At 37.3% G+C, this 11,329-nt stretch overlaps 1 non-coding gene across 1 annotated transcript; it reads right to left on the minus strand.

Annotated features, from left to right (window-relative positions):
- Positions 1-3,121: 3,121 nt before the first annotated feature.
- Positions 3,122-3,210, minus strand: LOC144243688 (small nucleolar RNA SNORA31). Its single transcript, XR_013338737.1, has one exon. It is a non-coding gene; the product is annotated as a small nucleolar RNA SNORA31 (small nucleolar RNA).
- Between the last annotated feature and the right edge of the window lie 8,119 nt (positions 3,211-11,329).

Below are 11,329 nucleotides of genomic sequence, written 5' to 3' on the forward strand. Positions count from 1 at the left end.
ATCCAGTGGGAGGAATAAATAAGTTGTTGTGTTAGGTTATTAGGTTTGTGGTTTATTTGTCACACTTTGGTGAACCCTGAGTAATTCACAGATAAGGGTCAGTATTGCTCATACTTTCTTCATTTATCAAAGTAGGAAGTGAATGATTAGAGCTTCATGAATTGCATACATGAAGAAATTGGCCAAGTGTGAAGGGATGTGTGTATACATGTGTACCTAATTTTACTATGTGATGCTCAATCATATACATATTTATTTTCCCTTAGAAATAGTGTGGCTCACAGATGACATTATTAAAGTATTTCAGAAGATATATGTAACATCTATAGTCAGTTTTAGAATTATCTAGAAGAAAGGCTACATTAAAAGGGCTGAGTCCTAAATTACTCTGAGTTCCTCCTCATTTTGTGTTTTCCATGCAACTTTCCCACATCTTTGAGTAGCAGGCAAGTGTTTTTAATTAATGTAAATAAACATTTTAATCATCAAAGTATTTTGCTTTTTCTAATTAAACAAGCTTATTTATTTTCATTAAAATTGAAGAATTAAAATTGACTAGAGGGAAGAATTGAAAAATAGTCCAAAAATAGTGAAAAAACCTAAGGCTTCCTAAGCCATACTTAAACTGAATTATTGCTATCATCATATCTATGAAATCCTTTTATTAACATTTTACTTTAAGAAGATGCTTATGCTCTATGCTGATTCTTTTTTATTAATGTATTGTATTTGATTAAAATATATTAAGATGGTATTGGAGTATCTAATAAATAATCAGACATACACTTGAAATATTGGTGAATCCAAATTAGAGGGAAATTTTCACTTTGTTCTTTAGTGTATTTGAACATTTTTTAAAAATGAAGTTTCTTATTTTAATATTTAAACATTTTAATGTTAATTTATTTTTGAGAGAGAAAGAGACAGAGTGTGAGCAGGGGAGGGGCAGAGAGAGAGGGAGACACAGAATCTGAAGTAGGCTCCAGGCTCTGGGCTGTCAGCACAGAGCCTGATGGCCCAGACCCTGATGTGGGTCTCGAACTAATGAACTATGAAATCATAACCTAAGCCAAAGTCGGATGCCCAACCAACTAAGCCACTCACATGCTCCAATATTTAAACATTTTATATGTGACCTTGAGTGTGATTGGAGCATGAACTGTATTTCATGAGCCTGACACATTTCTGTTGGTGGATGTGGAGGCAGCATCTAACAGGGCCCCTAATGATCCTGTCTCCTTGTACTCATGCCCTTGTGTAATCCTCTTCCATTGAGTGTGGACTAAACCTAGTGACTTTTAGTGTTTGGAACAGAATACAGAAAAAATGATAAGCTATCAGCTCTGAGATTAGGTCTCACAAAGACTGACTTCCATCTTTCTCTCTTGTTCTTTCATCCACTTGCTCTCATGGAAGACAGATGTTATGTTGTGAGCTACCCTGTGGAGAGGAGGTCCTATTGGAGGGGAGACGCATGGAACTGAGGGAGGCCTCCATGCAATAACCCAAGAGGGACTGAATCCTGTCATTAGCTGGGTGAGTGAGCTGAGAAGTAGATCCTTCCCTAGTTGAGGCTTCAGATGATAGCCAGCACCTTACCTCAGCCTTGTGAAAGACAGTTTTAGGACCTGGCTAAGCTGCACCAAGATTTCTGACTCACAGAAACTGTAAGTTACTAAATATTTATTAATATATGCATCTACATTTTGGGGGGTAATTTAAAAAAAAATTTTTTTACATTTATTTTTGACAGACAGAGTAAGACAGAGTGTGAGTGGGGGAGGAGCAGAGAGAGAAGGAGACAGAATCTGAAACAGTCTCCAGGCTCTGAGCAAGCATTCAGCACAGAGCCTGACATGGGGCTCGAACCCATGACCTGAGCCAAAGTCAGACACTCAACCGACTGAGCCACTCAGGTGCCCCAGGGGTAATTTGTTAAGTAGCGATTTTTTGATAACGAATGTGGCGGATAAAAATATAGATGGAAAGGTCAAGATTATAAGGCTAATAATAATAAAACCACATGTGGGTAAGTCAAGGCTGGGATAGTAAATGTAAATGAAAATCTTTTTCTTTATATTGTTTTCATGGATTAAAAAAGTTGTTTTCATAGATCAGTAATGCTTTAAAAAGTATGTGGTGACTATTGGGAGCACGACTAACGAGTGTATAACTTGATGGTCCTAAGGTCATGAAGACGTCTAGGTCAGGACACAAGCAAGTACACAAATTGTATTTATATTGCCTATTTGTTTTGTAACTCTTTGGCTGTGATATTTTGTAGGTGAAGCTGTAAACTCTTAAATATATCCATCTTTCATGTCCATGAAGATAAATTATAAAAATATTACTGACCATATGATTAAAATAAATTAAATTAAGGGGCCACTGGGTGGCTCAGTCAGTTAAGTGTCCCACTCTTGATTTCAGCTCAGGTCATGATCTCACAATTGTGAGACTAAGCCCAGCGTTAGGCTCTGTATTGAGCATGGAGCATGCATAAGATTCTCCTTTCTCTCTCTCTCCCCCCACCCTCCTTCTTCCTCAGCCTCTCATGTGCTTACATGTGCATGCATGTTCTTTCTCTCTTTCAAAATAAAATTTATAAATTTAAAATAAATTATATCAAAAGACTAATATTAGATTTCATCATCTTTCCTATGTAAGTAATACATATAAGGATTGATATATTATTTAAACATTAAGCTACTGTTGCTTTTTATAGTAACAACAAGGGACCTGAAGAGAAGGACTGAGATGTATGGATGTTGTCTCATTTCAACAAATAAAAGACAATTGATTTAAGGAATCTTAGATCATTCCCTAGAGGTCTAGTACTTCTCATGGTATAAATCTGCTGGTTATTTATGCTTTGCAGAGCTGCTGAGTATTTTCATGAGTGAACAACATTTATGTTAAATTCTATAGTAATACAACCTTGATGTATTGGATCCATTAAACCATTCAACCCTGTTCATGGAATTTAAGTAATGACTGATTGCCATTTTCAGCTGTATGATAAGCATAACACATTAATTGAAAAGTTTGTGCCATTAAATATTTTTCTTCTTCTCTTCTTTTTTCTTCTTTTCTTTTCTTTTCTTTTTTCTTTTCTCTTGTCATATGTATTCCCCAACTCAATCTGGGCCACCACAAAGACAGACAGAAAGTCAAGAGACTTTTTTTTTTCTTTCCCATGCTAGGGCAAATAATTGATTTTAGAAACCTGTAAATAATAAGCAGGATAAGCCAGTTAAGATGATTTGTATCCCAGTCTCTATATTGTTGGCCATTCAAGGTGTTCTAATGGTGCTACCTGTAACTGGAATCAACGTAAACTGGAGAAGATTCTATTAGATATGAACTAGTCATCTGGAAGAGATTTATACTGATTAGCCATGACAAGATATGGATATCATTCCATTAAGTTTTCTAGGAAAAGCCAGATCCTGAATTTCATAAGATAACCCATGGAAATATGGCAGCCAGGATCCAAAGACATCTGGACTCTCCCTCAGATCCTTTTACTTGGATGCTGCCACTGTTTCCTGTGGTGTCCCTGGATCTGAGCTGAAAGATCTCACTTTTAGCTAATCAGGTGACTTTTGCCAATAGGAATCTTATATTTCCACAATGTGCTTGATCTTAGAGCTTTTACTGTCTTTCTATTAGAGGGAAGAGAAAATAAAGGAGCATAGTCTTGACAGCATGCAACTATTGTGGCATGGCTAAGCCCACTTCTCATCTACATGCTAGGGTAAAGGACAGCGCTCTCTCAGGAGGCCCACCCACTTTGTGTCCCACTGTTATTCCTGATGGAGATCTAGATTCCATCTTGTTTCAGATGCTCTTGTCAGAAGGCCTGTGTCTAACATGATGCACTTCTCTGCCTGTCTCTGAGAGAGAAGAGTTTGAAGAGGTGATCAGGATGACGCTACTGACATGTGTAGGAGATGAGAGCAGATAGGCACAGATGTATCATTTTCTTCACAGAGTTCTTCTTGCCTGGAATCCTACTCTTCCTAAAAGTACTATATAAGGGAAGTAGCATCTTGTGGGAATGGCAGAGAACTAGGAGTCAGATAGAAACAGTTCAAATCCAGGATTTGTCAATTACTAGCTATATGACCTTTGGCAAATCACCAAACATCCCTTGGTCTTAGCTTTCAAAAAATTTAAAGGGGAATAATTATACTTACCAAGTAGGACTACCATGAGATTCAAATTTTGTATCTAGTACAGTACTTGGTATGTATTAGGCATGCAGTGAATGTTTGCTTTCATATAGGATGGCTCACCTCATGAAACTACTGACCATGCCTAGCTCACAGTGGTCATTAGAAAATAATATTTGTGCAGTGCCTTACAGGTTACAAAATGTTTTAGAATCTGCTTTCTTATTAGCTGCAACAGGAGAGAAGGGGCAGAGTCTTTGAGGAATGTGCCCATCTCAGATAGAAAGTGACAGATTTGGGGCTCAGATGTACAACATCTGGCCCCAGAAGGCATATTTTTTACCACAATAAAGCACCGCTTCTCAAGGACTGTTTTTTTACCACTCATCTGGTGTTTATCATCTATTGTCTTATACAGTACTTTCTTTTTATGGATCTTTCTGTTTCCCCAGTGAGTTAGAAACAGGCACTGTGCTTTATGAAGTGCTGTAGCCCTCACAATGCCCTACTTAGTGCCTTCTCTGAGAAAACATTCAAGAAAATTAGACTGGTCTATCCATGGGGGCTCTTTGGTTGTGAACAATGGAAATAGAAGATTCTGGCTAACCTAAGCAAGAAGGACTCTATTGAGATTTTGGTATGCTCACGTAATTTATGGGAAGCTGAGAAACTAAGCTGGACACAGGTTCATCCAGGGCTCCTCTTGAGATGGAAGCACACCATGGGGCTTATTATATGACAAATGTGTTCGGGACCCTGCTACTTGGGGAAAAATCAAATGGTAAACTTCCAATTTCTATTTCACCCACTCAGGGAGAGAGTATTTGAATGGTCCATCTTGGGACATGGCTATGTTCCTTGTCTAGGGGAAGGTGGGCATCTGAATAGAGTCCCACCAGACCATATACAATGGGCTAGAGTTCCTCAAAATGAAATCTGGGCGCTGTTAGAAAGGAGAAATAGATGTTGAGAAGCTAATCCTTCAGCCCTCAAAGTTATACAGAGTCCACTACAATTGATTAATTGAATTACTTTTAAAAGCCTTGTTTATTGTTTTCAACTTTGCGTGGACCCAGGAAAAAAGAATGAGAAAACAAAGACAAAACAAGATTAAGGAATTTGCTTTAAGCTACTCAGAAGTTAAGTAATTCAGTTAAAATTCAAATCCAGGCTAGAAATCTCAGATTTTTCTCATTAAATCATTCTGTGCCTTAATACCAGGGACTTTATATTATAACTTAATTATGAATTTAAAAATACAGTTTGGTGTGTTCAAAGCCTATTTCACCATCTTGTTCCTTACAAAATACATTTCATAGCCTAAAATAAATGACTGTAATAGAAAAGAATACTATTCAATAGTATCTGGAAATTGTTTTACATGCAAACAATGAAAGGATAATCCTATCATACATTTAACCATAAATAATACACCATACGAGTAACCTAAGTGCTATATATTTCTGAGTCTTTAGAAAGGAAAAAGAGTTGTCCTCAGTATACTTAAAAATCACTTCAAGGAAACTGTATAGCTAGTAAAATAGATTTGCCTATTTATAATACATAATGATAATATGACAATTTTTCCATCTAGCATCCTGGCAAAAGAATTGTATTTGCATAAATGGATTTTACATTACTAACAAGCTTTTCAATAGAGGTAATTAACAATTTAAATCTCTACTAGAAGGAGTCTTCGTATTTGAGACTCTAGACTTCTATAACCCAGCTAAAGGAGTTAATTTCCCTAGGGTTTTGAAGAGGAAAGGAAAATATTTTCTCATACCTTTAATGCAAAGAGAATAAGTGACTTCTGCTTGATGGGGGAGTTAATTTCTTAACCAGGAGACCAGTTAATACCCTGAGCATAGTACAAATACTAACAACTAGCCTTTATTGGATGTTTAACTATACATCCTGCTAAGTACTTCAAATAAATCGTCACATTCAGTACTCATGACAGTTGCATTGGTTTTGAATTCCTTTTTTTGGTTTTGAATTTTTTTTGGAGGAAAAACTAAACTTTACTTATTTTTTTTTAAACTGAACTCTAGAAAAATAGATCAAGGCTTTGAAACACCAAACACAGGCTATATTACCATTTCAAGTAATAAGTTGGTAAAAAGACAATAAAGTCCCTATCGAAATGAAATGGTGCTAGAGCTGGGGGGCAGGAACACTATTTGCTGCAAAGGCCGCAGGCAAAAGTGATATTTGGTAAAGGTTGCCCCCTTTTGCTTTAAAGGAATCATAGCTCACCCCTGAGTTGCTTACTGTTTTTCCTTTGACCTTCCTGTTGCCAAGAGATGGTTTCCACAGGGTTCTGTTATTTCAGGGGGCGAAATACACAATGAAGAGTTTATAGGCTTTCATTCCATTCTGTTCTATAAACTCCAGGTTTTTCCAAATCCAGTACTTAATAATTCTCTTAATTAAGAAGGTAACATTTCCTCTTTCAGTGTTCACTCCTGGATACTGGTATAAAGTGCAGTCAAAACCCCCTTTCTCTCCAAGGGAAAGTATCACTGCAAGATTGTCCTGTCGCTCACATGCAGGTAGTCTCACGGCCCACCATGGCAGCCAGTGAGAGGGAAGGTCTGCTTCCCATACCCAGGGTAACCTCGCCTCTCTTGTTTTTTCAGGGTCTCCTAGCTGAACGATATAATGTGTATTTCAAGAAATACATTCCCACAATTGATGGTCAGAAACACATCCATAGGAACTGTTCAAACCTCTTCTCCAAACTACTTCTCTTAACTCCACATCTTAAATCAACTTCAAGTCCTTGTGTATAAAACAAAACCAAGCAAAACAAAGACCCAGAAACCTTTTTTCCCTTCTACATTAGTTACCCCTTGGATTTTGTTTTACAGTTTATGGAAAATGATTTAGAGATCTTTCTGATAAACAGGAGGCTAGCAACAAACAGAAGCACCTCTGCTCTGCTCACACCACCAGGTCATAGGAAGGTTAGAGGAACCTACCAGCCTGTTGGTACCTGTATGCTAAGAAAGATCTGGAACCTTGGAGGGCTCTGACTTGGCATGAGGGAGATCCCGAGTGTTTTGGCTATCAAAAACTCTCTATGCTGTTTCTGTCCCAAATTTTAGCATCAGTGTTTTTCATTTCACTTTCTAGAGTTAAAACAAAGGAATCAGTGTCCGGAGGCAAGTGACATGTACCTCAAACTTGCTGCCATCCTTAATTTCTTCATAAAGTTCACTTGAAGGACCAAAGCTCCTGTTTCTTTTTTTAATGTTTGTTTGTTTAGAAAGACACACACACACAGAGTGAGTGGGGAGGAGTAGAGAGAGAGGGAAACACAGAATCTGAAGCAGGCGCCAGGCTCTAAGCTGTCAGCACAGAGCCTGATGCGGGGCTTGAGCTCATGAACTGAGATCATGATCTGGGCCAAAGTCAGATGCTTAACCGACTGAGCCACCCAGGCGCCCCTGCAAACTTATGTTTCAGCTGATAAAACTGAGCATGCTCATTGCATCCTATATTTGTGAAGATTGGCCGCTATATTTCTATTCCCTTTTTCTTGACACACAAGTCAGAATGTCCATTTAAAATACTGGGGTACAACGGTGGCTCAGTTGGTTAAAGTGTCTAACTCTTGGTTTTGGTTCAGGTCATGATCTCACAGCGGGTGAAATCTCACAGTGGGCTTGTGGGTTCAAGCCCAGTGTCAAGCTCTTTGCTGGCCACACAGCCTGTTTGGGATTCTCTCCCTCTCTCTGCCCCTCCCCGACTTGAGATCTCTCTCAATAAATAAATGAATAAAAAAATTAAAATAATTTTCTCTTTTATTTCAAGGCAACAGTGAGCAAACTTAGGAAACTATCAGATATGAGAAAATGATTTCGACATGTCATAAATATGGCATCTAGTCTCTGAAGTGGCACTGATGACTCCAATCTTGAGAATTTCATGTCAGAGAGGAGCAGACAGCAGCCCCATGATAGAGCCGTGGTGGTGTTATTCAGTCTCCTATCACACTGTATACTCTACTGCTAACTAAAGACAGCCCTGGAGGCACAGCAAGCAAAACAAAGGGACTGTTTAATATGGGAGAGGTGAATACAACTTTCAGAAATGGAACTTTTTAATTTCATTTTGAGAGATGAAATATTTCCTTTTTTAAACGTTTATTTATTTTTGAGAGAGGAAGAGAGACTTGAGCAGGGGAGGGGCAGGGAGAGAGGGAGAGAGAAGATCTGAAGCAGACTCTGTGCTGACAGTAGAGAGCCCAATGTGGGGCTCCAACTCACGAACCACGAGATCGTGACCTGAGCCAAAGCCAGATGCTCAACTGATTGAGCCACGCAGGTGCCCTGAGATGAGATATTTCTGAACACATTCTAGATTCTTTTAAACCCCATCCCTTTGATTATAGTCTAGTTTTGTATCTTAATATTCTTGCCTTTCCATTCATTCAGAACATGCTACTGTACTCTTAGAAAGGCTCTGCTGATGCTCTCAGTACCATTTTCTTTTAAAATTATTTTCACTAAACTGGGACATATAATTCCAAAGATAAATAATTCTAGGGCTCAAGTTTTGTCCACAGGTTTATTACTGTCATATCTTATTTGACAAATGGTGTCTTCATTGAAAATATCAGTCAACTCACACATAGTTGTCTATGTCTTTTTTTTTCTTTTTTTGAGAGAAAGAGAGAGAGAGAGAGAGCAAACTGGGGAGTTGGGGAGAGAGGGAGAAAGAGAATCTTAAGCATCCTCCATGTTCAGTGAAGAGCCTGATGCAGGGCTTGATCCCACCACCCTGGGATCATGGTCTGAAAGCTGAACTCAAGAGTTGGAACCCAACGGACTGAGACACCCAGGCACCCCCATATCTTAAAAAAAAACAAAAAACCAACCATCTTGTTTTTTATTGTCCAGGAAACTTGGGATTAACCCCAAACCTGGCTTATCCTGAAGCTTACTATTGAAATTCCTAATTACCACTTCAGTTTTATCATTATGAACAGTTTATAAATCATTTCTTAAATCAGTACTATAAATGCCATTCCATTTACGCTGTGAAAACTCACTTATTAATGATTTTTAATTTCAGAGGTTTGACCTCCTTTTGGAAACCTTTTTCAAAGCTAACAAATATTTTTTGGATAATTTGTACTGATCTTTAACATAAACAGAGTATTAGCTGGCATCATCAAAAATTATTTTTGAAACTTGATCTTCTTGACCTTAATATTAAGCAAACTATAATAAATTTCCCCTTGACTATGGTCTATATTTTTATATGGCTTTTATAGCTAACTACTGTTATAATGTATTTATCTCACCTTTTTAGGAATGTATTTCCTTATTAATAAGATATCCATTAAAAAGTTTTACATACTTTAAAAACAGTTACCCACATTTATATAATTTTATTTAAGTACATAAATATGATTACTACATAGGTTTTTTAAAACGCCAGTATTCTTGGGGTGCCTGGGTGGCTCAGTTGGTTGGGCATCAGACTTCAGCTCAGGTCATGATCTCACAGCGAGTGAGTTAGAGCATTCGAGCCCCAAGTCGGGCTCTGTGTTAACAGCTCAGAGCCTGGAGCCTGCTTTGGATTCTGCGTCTTCTTTCTCTGCCCCTTCCCTGCTTGTGCTCTGTCTCTCTCTCAAAAGTAAATAAACACTAATTTTTTTTTTTAAAAAGCCAGTATTCTTTTTTCTTTCTTCTCTCTTTGGGATTAGATTTTCCCATTATTCTTCTCTCTGTACCCATTATATCAGCTCCTTCACCTTCCTCCAGGATAATACAAATTAATAACTTAGTGTAAAGCACTCTAATAAATTAACCTGCAGTTTGCCTTGCAGTCCTGGACTACTACACTGACATATGTACATGTATAGCATTTCTGAATATCAGGATTTCTCTTTCTCCAAAAGTATGATTTTATGTACATTTATCTGCTTCTAGCTTTCTCACTCAATAGTATCCCTTGAGAATGTGTCTAAATCATCTGATATAGCACTTCATTACTTACAATGGCTGTATAATATTCTGTTATGTGATGCGTTGCTCAGCTATTCAGGTATTGATGGGCATTCATTTTGTTTCTGGGTTTAAGTTCTTCTGACAAATTTTGCAATAATCATTTCTATAAGCATGTTCTTACCAACTGGTTTTTATGTCTATGGGATAGGTATCTAACAGTGAGATTTCTGTGTTAAAGGGTATATGCACTTTTAATTTTAATAAATCTCTAGACTGTTCCCCTTAAGGGCTGAAATACTTCAAACATCTAGCAATTCATGAGCGTGCACCTGTTCTCACATTTCCACCAGTAATAAGTTCTGTAGGTCTACTCATTTTTCCCCCCTGGGCTTATGAGTAAAATATGGTATCTTGCTATCACTTTAGTTTTCATTTCCCTGATTACTATTCAATTTAAGCCTTTTATTATATATCTGTTGTCCATTTGTATTTACTGTCAATTGTCTGTTCATTTATTTTGTCCATTTCTACACCATTAAATTGTGTATGTGTATGTGTTCCTAGTTTGTGAATAAATTATAAAAGGTACATATATAATGGATATTAACATTGTATTTCACTGACTTTATTTTGTTCCTTAACTGGTTATTGTATTTCTGATAATTTTTTTTATGTAGTCAAATTTGGCAAATACATAAAATACCAAAAAATAGTAAAAATGATCTATAATCTCAACATACCTTTTCTCCCCCTTTTTCTGAGGTGTATAGTATAAATAATGGAAGTCTCTCCCTTTGTCCTTCCCAAATCCTATGGTTCCAGAAATACTACAGTCAATATTTCAGTATGTGGCCTTCAGTTTTTAATTCATGCATATAGAAATATATCTAAGTCTTTACTGTAAAGAAGAGATGATATTATGAAATGTCAGCTTTTTTTGCTCCCTTCAATTCCTTATTTTACTCAATTACTCCCTCATCCTTGCTAAAGACACACAAGTTCTTAATAGGAATAATGAATTTGGAAAATACTTGCCCATTTGTATTTTTTCTCTGATATAGGAGGAGAAATAATGACTCCCTGGTCTGAGTTTTAAACAAAAAGAATCAGAGAGGAAACAACGCTTGACTGTGGGTTGTTGAGAAGTTGGCCTTGAATTCTGGCCCCTTCCCCTTTAGATCAGATACCCTC

Source organism: Crocuta crocuta, unplaced genomic scaffold (genome assembly GCF_008692635.1).
Source record: "Crocuta crocuta isolate KB4526 unplaced genomic scaffold, BGI_CrCroc_1.0 scaffold791, whole genome shotgun sequence".
Lineage (NCBI taxonomy): Eukaryota > Metazoa > Chordata > Mammalia > Carnivora > Hyaenidae > Crocuta > Crocuta crocuta.